The sequence below is a fragment of the Dendropsophus ebraccatus genome, chromosome 1 (genome assembly GCF_027789765.1).
Source record: "Dendropsophus ebraccatus isolate aDenEbr1 chromosome 1, aDenEbr1.pat, whole genome shotgun sequence".
Lineage (NCBI taxonomy): Eukaryota > Metazoa > Chordata > Amphibia > Anura > Hylidae > Dendropsophus > Dendropsophus ebraccatus.
In genome coordinates, this window is record NC_091454.1 from 17,980,772 (window position 1) to 17,995,767 (window position 14,996).

At 37.0% G+C, this 14,996-nt stretch overlaps 1 protein-coding gene and 1 long non-coding RNA gene across 2 annotated transcripts in view; one reads left to right on the top strand and one right to left on the bottom strand.

Moving 5' to 3' along the window:
• Nucleotides 1–3,696, top strand: part of LOC138789726 (uncharacterized) — a 73,175-nt gene extending 69,479 nt beyond the window's left edge. Inside the window, exon 3 of the long non-coding RNA XR_011362777.1 lies at nt 3,603–3,696. This is a non-coding gene — a long non-coding RNA (uncharacterized lncRNA). The remainder of the gene's footprint in view (nt 1–3,602) is intronic.
• The window catches only part of CCND2 (cyclin D2), a 63,593-nt gene that overhangs the window by 48,155 nt on the left and 442 nt on the right, over nt 1–14,996 (bottom strand). The gene's annotated exons all lie outside the window — the stretch shown is intronic.

The following is a 14,996-nucleotide window of genomic DNA, read 5'->3' on the forward strand; positions in this document are numbered from 1 at the left end:
TGCATAGCCAATAGTTGTAGTGTGCTTGCTACTGCGCGATGATTGTTACTGGGCAGATTTTTTTTTTTTTTTTTTTTTTGGGAGAAAGCTTTCTCTCAATATCAGTAACTAAGAAGGCGGAAAAAAAATAAATTGCTGACTATCAGTTGGGCAATGCATTAGTTAATCTCTCTACAGGTAAAGGGAAATAAAGCTAAAAAAAAAAATTTCTAGACCGATGCCAGTTAACTGACAGCTACAAAGCTGTCGCGTGAGCATTTTCTGCATTGATAAAATACATATATAAATTTAAAAAAAAATAATTATTAAAATTTTAAAAAATATATTTTTAATAGCAATTTTACCAATTCAATTTTTTTAAAATTTTTTATTACTTTTAAGTTGTCATCTATAGGCATTTTATTTATTTTTATTTTTTTTTAAATAATATTCTTTAACAGTTAAAAAAAAAAAAAACTTTATTGGTATAAGCAGCAACACAACCGCTCAAAGTGTTAACCCTTGCACAGCTGGCCAGTAAGCCACGTTTCCCATCATTAAAAAGACAGAGCTTACTTATCCACGCCCCCCCACCCCCCCTTCCCATTTATGAAGAAATGCAATGAACTTAGACCTACTCAAGCAGCATGCTCCTTTTACTAAAATGCTCTCAAGTTCCCAATTCATTTCCTTGTTCCTATTGCCTCACTGATCCCATGTACAAGGAGTAGGTTGTTTAACACTTCAGTGCAGAAACACTATTGTACTGGATAGCATCTTATGTGTGGTGTATAGGTATAGTGTGTATTGATTTAAAAAAAAAAAAATGTAAAAAAAATATTCATTAAAAAATTCCATCAGTTATAAAGTTACTTAAAAAAATTAATTAAAATAAAAAATATAAATAAGATGTGAATAATACATCAATGCAAAGATATCCTAACTTATGGTGGCCGCCTATAGGCTGATGTCTATTAGGAGGCAAACTGTCATGACCAGAGCAACAAATGGGTTATAAATGATATATAAGCCCCCTATGGGTGATGCCTGATGATTAATAGGAATGTAGGCAGCAGATGTGTTATCAGTTTGGTCCTTTTCCTCATCCCCCAGATGTTCAATCAGGAAAAAAAAAAAAAAAATTCTATAGGATTAATTAATTCTGCCCCGAGGCTCGCACATTCTGTGAAAAAATTACCAACAAAGCCAACTGTCTTGCATTATTACTTTTCAACTTTTTGTTTTGTATGATATAACAAAGGACAATATACATCTTGAAATAAAAATAACAAAAAAAAAAACAACAACAAAAAAACTACTTCACATTCACAAGTTTCCCCTTTCCTGGGTGTGATTAGACGACTGCTTTCTGGGTGGCGAAAGGTCTGATCTCTTCACGGATATCCAGAACCCAACTCTTTGCCAAATTAACAAGAAGAAGTGTAGTGACCCTGAATAACAGGCAGATCCCATATTATCTAAAGGCATGAGTTGAATAAACACACCTACCTTCCTTCTTCTCAACCTCCTGAAGGCCTTAATTATAATTTAGATCTTCTGCAACTCAATAGGACCTTAAAGATATGTGTTTGAAGTCTGAGCTAGCTAACTACCAAATTCCATCGTATTATAGTCAGAAATTGGGGAATTTTTGCGAAAATTTTTCACGATTTTTTTAAAAAAAAATAACTAAAAATTTTTAAAAAATTTATAAAAGAAAAACAATAAAAATATATACACGTAAAACATAACTGTAAAACGACTTTGTTGTCGTTTCGAATTTGAAAATTTTCCTTTTTTTTTTCTTTTTAATTAAAAAGGGGGAAACCTGGTGGTCTGATGTAAGGGTACTTAATTTTCATAGCTTGTTCACCCTTGGGAAAAGGGGAAAAAAGTAAAAAACAAACATAAAGAGACTGGCACTTTAATGAGGTCTGTTTGAAGCAGATGCAGTCCTGTTAAAGCAGACTGCTGTAAGTTTATTTCCTTCCTTTAATCGCAAACTTTCACTTTGTGCAACTTCCCCCCACAACATTTAACTCCATCCATGCCTCGCCTCTCTCACTGGCAACAATGCTGCTTTTAAACATTTTTTAGATTCCTTCTGAACTGACATGAAAACCAGGTTCTACCTACCTCCACTCCACTTCCTGCCCTGTGGTGGTGAAAGTTTTAATTTTTTTTTCTATTTTGTTTTTGTTTGTTTTTTTGTTTGCTCTTTTTTCTTTTCTTTTTTTCTTCTATTCAACATAGATGTACTTGATCATAAATTTACTGAGAATACATGTGGAAAACCCCTAGTCTTGGTTTAATTTATCACTTTAACATCTTTTTTTCTAAATTGTGCTCAAAATGGGTGTAAAAAAAAAGCATCTAGGTGGATAGTATAAGCAAAAAGGTTATAAAAAAAGATGACTTTTTCTATCGGATCTATAGAGATCTGAATGCTTGCTTGTAAACATTTAGGTTTGTGTGGTCAGCTATTAAATCGTAAATGATAAGCTTTTACACCCGCTTCTGTAACATTTCTTTAATCTTTTGTTATATAGCATAAAATACTAATAAAAAAGCAAAAAAATACAACTAACATTTTTTTTAAATAACTCAATAATGTATGTTTAGTATTAATAGATGACATTATTGATAAGGAAATACATTGTGAAGCCTAGAATTCCTGTTATCCTCACACTGGCTGTGTTATTTCATATGGGGAAGTGTGTTTTGTTTCCAATTTTTATTTTTTAATTGAAATCTATGAGATAAGCAAACTTCATATATACAGGAAAAAAAAGTTCATCCAAATTTTATACTTTTGTATAGCTATTTTATTGCGAATTATTCATCATCACGGTTATGTAACCCTATTTATAATGTGAAAATAGAGGCAAATTATAGGGTGATTTTCTGATAACCTGAAAATCACAGAAATTATTTGAAATTTTTTTTACAAAAACAATAGTTCATTAAAAACAAAGATCGGTGATAAACTTTTTATATACATTTCTATGGCCATTTGTAATGGGTGGACATTGTGAAAAAATAAAATTTTAATAATTTATTATGGAAATATAACAATTACATTAATTGTCAGTTATAACACCAAAAGGAACATACCATTTCTACAGGGGGGGAGAATTTGTTTGAAATCCTGACCTGGGATCATGTTTTGTATTAAGATTTTTAAACATTTCATTGGCCATTCCATAAGGCCCCAACGTGAGCAGAGGTCACCAGATCTGCTCTCTAAACTTCCTGGGAAGGAACTTGAAAATTGAACTTTTAACCTTACGAGTGTTTTTTTTTTTTCTCTCTCTCTTATTTTACCTGTAATTCAAATGTTTAACTGTCCTGTAAAATTCTGTTCATTGTTCTACACACACACAAAAAAAAGCCTATAAAGGCTGAACTTTAAGAATAGATGAACTTAACTTGGTCAAAAATATGCAAAAAAATTACAAGAGCAACAATCTTATCTGTACAATAATTTAGATATTTGTACTATTAGGAGGATTAAATTTTAAAAAAATAAACTTTTTTTAAAATTAAAGTTTACAAAAATGTTAAAAAATGATTATTTTATGATTTTGGTTACCTAAATGATTTATGATTTTATTCCCCATTAGGCAAAGTCAACCCTCCACAATATACAATATCCCCACAGTTTACCTCCTTCTGCTATTTCTTCTCCATATAACAAAGCTACCTGTGCAAACTGATCTGACTATTAATAAATTAACCATATGTGGCATATAACCAATGTAAGACTACAATTTTTTATTGTCATTTATACTGTTTTGTGATCTTTATCTGATTTTACCGAAAAAAACAACATTCGGTGAATTTAAGTTCCCAGAATCCACCATGGTTGTCATTTCCACTTTTTACAGTTTGATATCATGATAGATGAGGGTAAGGGAGACATCTATAATCTTAGAGGTGCCTACATCTATATTATTTGTTGGAAATATCATGATTAAAATCAGAAATGTGACTGGTCTGATGTGAAATTCAACAGATGATGTTAGGAAACAAAGCAAGACTTTTCCCTACTTATTTCACTATGAAAAAAAAAAAAAACACCTAAAAATTTGTCATCATCACTTATCGATAGTTCCCATACATAAAGGGTAAGACAATACACAGACTTGTTTTTGTATGCCAACAATAACTTACTATTATTGTCATGGGCATAAAAAAACATAAACATCATAATAATATGGAGGCAACGCTACATCAATCGAGGTCAATCAAACACCAAAAAGTATAAGGTTAAGAGATGGAGCTTTGAGTTCTTTATATTTAGACCATTGACAGTAAATTATGAAAAGCTTAAAACCAACATAAATAGGAACACAAGTGAAATACTTAACCAAATAGGAACTGTATAAGGCTGCATACAGTACAAGAATAGAGAACATGGCAATCAGGAATTCTACTGGAACTGTATATTGATATTTGATGACACAGATGTAATATACATTATACGATAACATGCAAAAAAAAAATAAAAAAAAATATATACCTACTATACAATAGTGATGAAGTAATAAAGGATAATAGAGCATATAAAGCTTATATTTCTGTTCAGTATAAAAATACACACATTTTCTATTGCCCTGAACAAGTTTCTTTTATATATAATAACAAGGTAATCAACAAGACGCTCATATGAAAAATATAGTGATACGTAAAAAAAACAGTATCAAACATTGGATATAAGAATATAGACAGCACAAAATGTCTAATTTTATCTCCCCAATATATCATTGAATAAAAAAAAAAAGACAGAAGGTAGCCAGTTATTCGTCTATAAACTAATATATCAATAATCTTATTAACACTTGACAATATAGAGATAATAAGCAAGTTACCCAGGTCAACACTAAAAATAAGCAATCGATATCAAAATCATCAAAACAAAATAAATATCTAGCCAACAAAGCATAGGAGTGTATAGTAGATTCAATTTACGCAATAATTTGCATCTAAACTTTCATCCCAATACATTATGAATAAGTTGGGTCCAAAAATGTCAAAGTAAGTATCACTCTGTTCCCTAAATGCCTGATAAAATTGCTTAAAATACAAAAAGACTAAGCAGGTTAATCGGTCATAGTCCTCCGACATTGCTCCATTCCCCTCAAATAACCAAACTGTCAAAAATAAAAAGTAAATTTATAGAAAAATCCTTAATTTTTAAGAATTTTTGGATCAAACTTTTAGGTTGGCAAAGGGGTTCATCCAGTAGACATGATGCTTAATAAGACATAGGTAATAAGCAAGTGACTCAAGGTAACAAAAAAATTGATTGAAACACAACTGAAAGAAGCAAAGCAAAGTGCAGGAGAATATAAAGTATAGGAACGTCGATTACTTGTATTAATTCTATATGAAACATCAAGATTTACTCCTCATACAAAAAGACCCTACCAGTTGGTCAGATAGTGTTTATTAGGCGTTTATATGGACGCTCAATAACATGGAGGTAGTAAGCAAGTCAACGATATGCTCGCTGAAACACGCAGTGCAGGAGGATATAGAGAGTTTTATAATTTCCGGCAGATTTCCAACAAAATAACGTTTTTGAATACAAAAACATTGAGCCCCTACTATCTACTTCGACCTAATAAGTAATAAAAACTCCTAATTATTATAAACATCACATAAAACGTTGCATTTACCCACAAGCCTTCCCTTCATCTGTGTTCTTTCCATACCTCGTTGGCTATAAGTCTTTCTCAAACTTACTATGTCACTGTACAAAGGAATAAATAAGTTGGGCAGATACTGTTCATTAGACTGGTGTAACAGAATAGAGGTAATAAGCAAGTTACCCAAGTCATCAATATATCACCTAAAACACACACAGAATCAATGTCAAGACTATAAAAGAATAGTAATTATCTAACCAAAAATATAGAATATAGGTAAAATAAAGATGTTTATCTCATCTTATGTTATATTCCCAATATATGTCCAACATAACAAGATCATGAACCATTTGAGTACAAAAATGGCACAGCTAACACAATTATACCAAAAAAGGATTAAAAACTCCATATTAGGCAAATTAACTATATAAAAAACAAGTCAGATACCGTTCCTTAAGTTGGCGTGACAATAAGCAAGTTACCTAAGTCAGTAGCTTATCGATCAAAAGACACAAAACTGGAATCAACATCAAGACCATCAAAACATAGTAAATCTCCAAGCTAAAATGTAGGCTATAGATAATATGAACGGCCGGTAACATTCTCAATACATTTACAACGAAACAACATTGAGTACAAAAAAGTCAAAACTACCAACAATTCTAACGACAGTAATAGAAACTGCACAGTATTATAAAAGTCAACTTACGAAAAGGCTAAACAAATCAGTGTTCCTTAGGAAGGTAATAAGCAAGTTACCTTGATCAATGAAATTAGTGAAATTGATATAAAAAATATTAAAACAAAGTAAATATCTATTAAAAAGGGTGTAGAGCTTCAGAGCTTCATTCCCAATACATTCCCTAAAAACAAAAATGTTCTAAAGGTTGATTATTTTTGTATCCAACATGTAATTGCAATACATGTAATACCTTAAAGTGTAACTATAAAACATCTCATAGTGATAAAGTCATAGTTTTGTAAGGGTCCAAGCACTGAAACCCCCATTGATCGCTGAAACAAAAGGAGCAGAAGTTCTCCATACTGTGCCACCTTGGCTATGATCAACTCTACTTAGCTAGGTCGAGCATAGGGTCCCATGAGCCTGTATACTGCTAATCCTGCCCCTCTATGGAGAGTTAATCACAGCTTTGGGGGTACAGAACGCAGCTGATTGCCTCAATGGGTGGCTCAGCCCCTGATGAAGACGTGCCACTATGACATGTAAGAACTGAAATAATAGTTAAACATTAAACTTTTCTTCCGATACAAAAAAAAACAAAAAACAAAAAAGCTTGTCAGATATTGATTGGTAGACTGTTAATGAAGTTAGCTAGGTCAACAATATATCCACTAAAAAAAGGACCAACATACAGTAAAAACCCAAAATATATAGAAAAAAATGCCTAAATCCATTCTCAACACAAACTGTAAACAATTACCACTCGAAAAAATTCCTTCGGCGTAAAATTCACCTTAAATTTTGTTTATAGATAAAGACTGAACAATTTTCTTTTTAGGTTTTATCCAAATTTTTAAACATTTTTTTAAATCAAATGTCGCTTCTAATTGTTCACATTACCAGGCGAGGCAAACAACTCAATCCCATCGTGATCATTAGCACAACTTCCACTTAACAACAGGCATTAAATCACAAAAACATGTAGAATCTCCATTAAAAAATAAAAAAGTCAATAAATACTCAGCATCAGCCGGGAGAGTTGACATAGTCACATTTGTGAGTCTTATTTTTTATGTTGAGAATCCTCCTACAATTGGTTCCTTTGATTTTTTTTTTATATTTACTAAAAACATCCCGTACATTCCAAAGACAAAGAGATATCCCTCATCCTCCTACTACCACATGAGTATTCCTTTACTAAAGAAATAACACCGGGGATGTGTCAAATAATCCAGAACTACTCAACCAAGAAATTACCAGTGGACCACAGGACGGGACGAGATTTATGGACGTGGATGTCAACGCTTAATTTACACCTTTAAGTGGAGGAAGCTTCTCTACGTCAAGATCTGTATCCAAAACTTTATTTGTATTGGTGTCACCGTAACATAACGACCCGTGACTTCTAATTGGGTTTTCCTTCAATGGACATCATTAATTTTTACAAATAAGTTATTATTTGGACATTGGTTACATGGCATCCAAGCAGTCAGAGGACGTCACTACTGACAAGTAAATGCAGTGGTCCCTCTATACTCCACCCCAATCTGCTATGTCAGGATGGTTAAGCACCGAGCAGTTTGGTTAGGTGGTTGAGAACTGAGCAGTTTGTATAGGTGGTTGGGAACCAAGCAGTTTGTTAGGTGGTTGAGAACCGAGCAGTTTGGTTAGGTGGTTGAGAACAGAGCAGTTTGGTTAGGTGGGTGAGAACCGAGCAGTTTGGTTAGATGGTTAAGCACCGAGCAGTTTGGTTAGGTGGTTGAGAACCGAGCAGTTTGGTTAGGTGGTTGAGAACCGAGCAGTTTGGTTAGGTGGTTGAGAATCAAGCAGATGGTTGAGTTCCAGAGCTAAAATTTCTTGATTGGTTGATAAAAAATAGGCATGCGTGAATATGATCTTTCAGCATTTGAATACTGGCAGCTAAAGATGTTCGATGCAGCCATGTTCTCCAGGACTACCAATATCTTCAGCCACCAATATTCAAGTGCCGATCGGTTCAGATGGACTCGAGCATGCTCGAGGTTCGCTCATCTCTATTTATAAGATAACAATATTGGAGTATATTTTTCTATAACTCTACGTGTCTACATAAATTGACAATTGGGTGTTAACTTGTTGATGGGGTGTGTGCCGACACAATTTGACACAGTCCAGTTAGTGCTGAGAGAGTTGTTATTATATAGGGACACACCCGACTGACAGGAGGTACGGTAACACCCAGTTGTTAATTTATTCAGAAAATAAATAAGAAATGACACAATGTGGAGCTCTAAGAAAAATGTCCCAGAATTATTTAATGACAAATGCAAGGCAAGTATGTATGATAACAGACATGTCAGAACAGATGAAAGATCCAGGGTAGGTATAGGTTAATAAACTCAGACATAACAAATATGGAATTATCATTTGGTGCTTATTGGATTTTTTTTTTAGAGAAAAATGTGATTAAAAAAAAAATCGAAGAAATTTTTATTTTAGAGGTTGCCTAACATAACCTGAAAATCTACTATTCTTCTGGGTCTGTGGGGGAGAAAACAGTGTGGTATACTTACCTGTCCCGCTCCGCTGCAGCTCCAGTTCCTGGGCTCCTACCGGAAATGGCCGCTCACCATAGTTTATGCTAAGCAGTCTCTCCAGTGGGAGCGGCTCGTCAGCTGATGTTTCCAAAACGATGACAGCAGTGGACAGCGGGTGGCCCGAAAACTGGCAATTTGGAGTGGGAAGGGTAAGTATACCACACTGTTGTGTTTCCCACAACTCCATAGATTTTTAATTTATGCCAGACAACCACTTTATAACAAATGTATTCAACGTGATATTGCATTAAATTATTGTACTGAAACGGAAGATTAATTCATAATAACCGTTAGAGTTAGAAGGGGATCTTTTTAGGACCCCCATCTATTGGCGAGAGGAAGGAGTGGGTGCAAATAGCATCTCTCACTCTGCACATCTAGGCATGTAATGCTTCATTTGCCCTGTGGCAGCGCCACAGAGGAATTGAACACTAAGGGTCAGTTCAAATGGAGTAAAAGCAGCGGAATTGGGTGGCGGGAACTCTCCACCGCGGAATCCCACCTGCCTCAGTGTCATTACAGTCTGTCTATAGGAGGGCTCGCGCCTCCGCTCTCTGCGCCTCTCCGCCTAAAGAATGGACACGTCAGTTCTTTGAGCAGAGAGGCACGGAGAGGGGAGGCGCACAAGCCCTCCAATAGGTGGGATTTTGCGGTGGAGAGTTCCGCCACAGAATTCTGACACTTTTACTCTGTGTGAACTGGCCCTTACTGCCAGGTTCCACCACCTATTACATCTGATCTCTGGTCAAGGGAAGCTTATGATCAGGAAAAGCTTCTCAAATATTGCCTCTCATCTTAATATATCCACCCTGTAAGTTTTTTTAATTTTTTTTTTTTAATAAAGCTGGGTTCACATCTGCGTGGGGACTCTTTTTCAGATTCTATCAAAAACACCTAAAATAATGGAACCAAATGCCGTGTTACAGTGTCTGGTAAATGCCAGGCACCATACTGGTTGTAATGTTGATGCCCCCGAGGTCATTGCTCCAGTACATTGTTAGAGTAGAAAGAACAAAGACCTGTGGGGAATCTAGATTAGTAAGGTGAGTACTACTCCTGTGTCAGCTGTTATAGGGTAGCACAACTTCTTTATGGTTTCCACCTGAGCCATAGTCCACTACAAGGCCCAGTAATGTACCATTTTGCTATCATAGGAGTCATGGGAGAAGATTGGTCTTGGGCTTGATGGGATTTTACACTGTAATACTTCTTTAACAGTGGTTACTAGAGATGTTCCTTCCATTAGTGTCTCTACAGAAATATCCTGTCAAAGATGTTTTTGACTTGTTTAGTGACCCCCTTGGTCCTTGCTTGCCACAGACAGACTCATAAGAGAGTATTCCATATATCTGTTTCATTGACCCTTATGACTACATATGTTTTGACAGTTTCAGGGAAAAGTGTGAGATAGTGGTGGTCCGACAGCCCCTCTTCAATCTCCAGAAATGGGCCTGACTCTTTTGTTTTATTTTTTATGGAACTGCCCAACAGAGCTAAGCACCATCCTCGGCTGTCTTCGGCCTTTCCATAGAGAAGGAATTAATGGTCACCGACCGCTCCATTCAAAACAAAGTAGTTGATGCCTTGTTCTGGCGACTGCAGAGGGGGCTTAGCAGTCAGACGATCGTGACCTCACACTTATCCCCTCTCCAGTAGATAGGGGATGTTAGTTTAAAGAGGTATTCCAGTAAAAATACACTTTTCCCCTATCCACAGAATAGGGGGAAAGTAGGAGACCGCGGGGGTCCAACCGGCTCTGTTATGAATAGAGCCATGGGTATGGTGCGGGACCCGAGGCTCTATTCATTCCTATGGAGCGACAGAAAGAGCCAAGCGTGACGGAAGAGCGCTGTGGATAGGGGAAAAGTGAATTTTTCCTGGAATACCCCTTTAAAGGGAAACTATCAGCAGGTTAGATGAATGCTCCCTATAGATTCGTCTAACCTGATGGAAACTTGTGGTAGCAGTACAGGGGCAAAATGGATAGAGGTTGTATTCCCATAGAGAGTAGGAATGGGCTGAAGAAGTGAGAGACCAAAGGTCTGTGGGAGAAGACATGGCAGTCTGGCCTGGATAGAGAAGAAAAGAGAACCAGAGAAGAGGTCACCTATGAGTCCCTCTATGTAATATTTCTGTATTCCGGTGCCCAGTCTGTTCTAGTTACACCCTGGGTACCATCTCTGTGACCCCCACCATTAAAGTGGCTACAAATCTCTACATATGGTGCCACCAATAACCATGTGCCGAGCTAGTTGTTCCCCCCCAAAAAGTGAGAAGCCTTTCCTCATATAGAACCATGGCATCACTGTGTGTCACAGCACATTCTCCGCTCACACAGGACTCTACTATTATATTCCATTCACCTTCCAGAAATATTTCCAGGTAGTAAATCATCTTCGGATGCTATGAGTAAGACAAGAAAATGGGGACAATTAAGTCATTTCCACATTAAAGTTTATATCCTCTGGAAGAAGTTTAAAAAAAAAAAACATTGTAAAGTTCTTCTGTAGTCCATGCCGAAGCCTTTAAGTCATCAGTAAAAGTTAATCCCATCCACTAGATCTGAGCTATTAGAGGACAAACATCTCCTTCTACACAATTACAGCAAGTCGGCTCTTGACGGCCACATTTTTGGGAAAATACTAATAACAATTTTTTTTTTCTCTCAACATGCAAATAAAGGATCGTGAGTCATAAAGTTAGTCATTGGAGCCTCCACCTGTTTCATATGTGCACACAACACACTTGTTTGCCTAATGCACCAAGGACTATGGAAAGTAGGCATATTTGTCAATTATTTTCCTCTACGGTTGATCTGTAACTTTTTGCTTTCTTGTTGTTTTTTTTTCCCCTTCTCTTCTCCTCCTATTCGAGAAAGCAGCACATTCTTGTCAAGCATCTGTCTGTGTGTCTTCAGCCTCTCTCATGTTCCTACTGATAGCACTTGAGTTTTTGTGTCAGAGACCAGCTGCTAGCTGATACCAGGGTTGAATTTTTCTGTCCTCACCCACCACAAAGCTTGTGAACGGAGGTTTTTCCTTTAAAGAGATACTGATAAATGAGCGAGGCTATGTAAAAATAAACGCAGCCTGGAAGCTTCTGCGAAGGGAAGGTTGAGGGTGGTTATAGGTTTTCTTCTGCTTTTTGAAAAAAAAGTTCTTCAAAGGGTCGTTTCATCTATTAGAGGTCCCACACTATTGCATAATCTCTCGACGTAGACCCTCTTCACGACTCAATGAGTCATCCCAAGGCTTCTCCAAAAGTTGGTCCCTCCGCTGCAGGTCAGGAAAAGTTCCCCTTCGCTGCTTTACATTGGGGCATTGGTACCATGTCAAAAGTTTTCATCGGTTGGGGTCTGAGGGTTTCAATTGCAACTAGTGTTGGGCAACAACAGTTCTCCCTTGTTTTTTTCCGTATGACAATAACTATGCAAAAATTTGGTTCAGAAGAACCTGGCTGGCCTGCTTCAACCCATCGCTGACAGCTCTTCTTTCATACTTTCATACTCTACTTGCCTGTTTTCAATGAAAGAAGAGTGGTAGTTGATTCCAGTCGAGTCAACCAACACTGGAGAGGTGAAGGCTATCCGTGCAGCCAAGGGGTCATTACCAGCTTATGATCTCTGGGCCTTTGGAGTTACAAAGCAACACTATCTACTCCACCCTTGGCTCAACAAGCATAGAGCATAGTTTTCAAAATTGCCGTTATCATTGAAATGCCTCCTCAAACCAATAGACCAACTCCATATTAATGTCCACGGTTTTGGAAGGAGATGGTATATGGATGTGGTAACAGAAAGAAGCTCTGGTTGTAAAACCTTCTATTGCTACAGAGGGGCACCAGGCACTACCCTTACTTTTTTAGGGCATAGTTCTGGTTATACATGCCATATGTTATGTCCACCCTTGTTCAGACCTCTGCCTGTAAAGTACTGTCCTCTGCCCGTAAAGTACAGCCAGGACTGTGCTTTTGGCCATGAGTCAGTGTGCATATTTTCTACCAATCCGAACCTGTCTGGGCTGCAGATGGTTTTGACTGAGTAGTGATGGACAGTTACCTTCTCCACTTATCCATTGTGTGTTCTGGATGTCAGAGGACTGGTCCAATCACACCCTGGACCGGAATTCTGGAATCTCATTAAAAAATCCGCTTGTGCTCTGGGACATGGCTTGCGATAGTCTCTTGCACCTTGAGTTGGCAATTTGTATTAGATTGGATAGCTTGGAAGTCTGACCTCTTTGCCTGTCCTTCTGACCTGCTGTTTTTGTACTGTTCTATCATCTATGGTTTGACCTGTATCTGTCTGACCATTCTTTATTGTGTTTGTCTGTCTCATTCTGTTTTTCCCTTACCTAGTGAAGGGAATGTCGCACAGTTGTCACGGCCACCTAGGGTTGGGCTGGCAAGTATGTAGGAAGGGTCTAGGGGGGACTAGCGATAGGGATCACATTGTCTGTCCCTGTGTTCCATCCAGGTCCCGGGTTCCCTTACACTGTATTAGGGAATTGCAATAAAGTGCAAGTATACTAAAGATGAATGGGTCCTTTATACTGGATCCAAGATGTCAATATTGTTATCTTCTCGCTCTTCTTCATAAACAAAGTCTCCACTTTTTCAATGAACACAAGTCTACAAGGACACGGCTAGCCATAACCCACCCATAAACTGAGATATCCACAAGTTGATGTCATAGCGTGCATACCTAAACAGCATAAAGTTATGATGCTCTATAGAATGTAAGAAATTCCGTAAGCAAAAACAAAAAAAAAAACATTTATGATTTCGAGAAGCAAATAAGTGATGGAGACATGTGGAGCAATGGAGGTGTTTGCTTTGCGATGAAACAAGCCTATTTTCATTACAAGGGCAAACGTAACCCTACAGACAATAAAATCTGCACGTATATTGGATCTGACGGGTTCCTATGATTTATACCTCCGGCACATATGCACCTAATCACTCCAGGTTCGTAGACATTGGTGTATTGGGGGTCGGGAAGTAAGTGTGTGTGTGTGTGTGTGTGTGTGTGGGGGGGGGGGGGGGGGGGGGGGGGTAATTTCTTTTCACACAAAGGAGCCATTATTAAGAGAATTCATCAAACTATTTGTTTAAAATCAGCTACAGACGTCTCTAAGCCGCCTTATATTTATCGGGCGAAGCGTAGGGGAAGGCGCTCAGCCGGCTCTACAGATCGTTCACCATTTCCTATAGCTGCATCCTGATGGGTGTTACTAGATATAAAGATGAGGGCAGCAGCTGATAACCAATCAGATCACTGGTAACTCTGGACGTAGAATGAGAGCGCGGCAGTGAGGACTGACACAGAGGCAGAGGATGAAAGGGCAATAGGAGGCTGAATATCATCTATCTATCTATCTATCTATCTATCTATCTATCTATCTATCTGCAACATAGAGAATACAGTGGCACTCACCCAGTCCATAAAAGCGATGCAGATACAGAGCAACTTTACCCATTACACCTGTGTAGAGAAGTCAAAATGCAAAAAGAGGGGGACAGTGTCACTTTAACATCTATCTATCCCATGTCTCTATTATCTATCTATCTATCTATCTATCTATCTATCTATCTATCTATCTCCTATCTATCTATCTATCTATCTATCTATCCCATGTTTCTCTTATCTATTATCTATCTATCTATCTATCTATCTATCTATCTGTCTATCATCTATCTATCTATCTATCTATCTATCTATCTATCATCTGTCTATCTATCTATCTATCTATCTATCTATCTATCTATCTATCTCCTATCTATCTATCTGTCTGTCTGTCTATCTGTCTATCTATGTATCTCCTATCTATCTATCTATCTATCTATCTATCTATCTATCTATCTATCATCTATCTATCTCCTATCTATCTATCTATCTATCTATCTATCTATCTATCTATCTATCTATCTATCTATCTCCTATCTATCTATCTATCTATCTATCTATCTATCTATCTATCTATCTCCTATCTCCTATCTATCTATCTCCTATCTATCTATCTATCTATCTATCTATCTATCTATCTATCTATCTATCTATCATCTATCTCCTATCTATCTCCTATCTATCTATCTATCTATCTATCTATC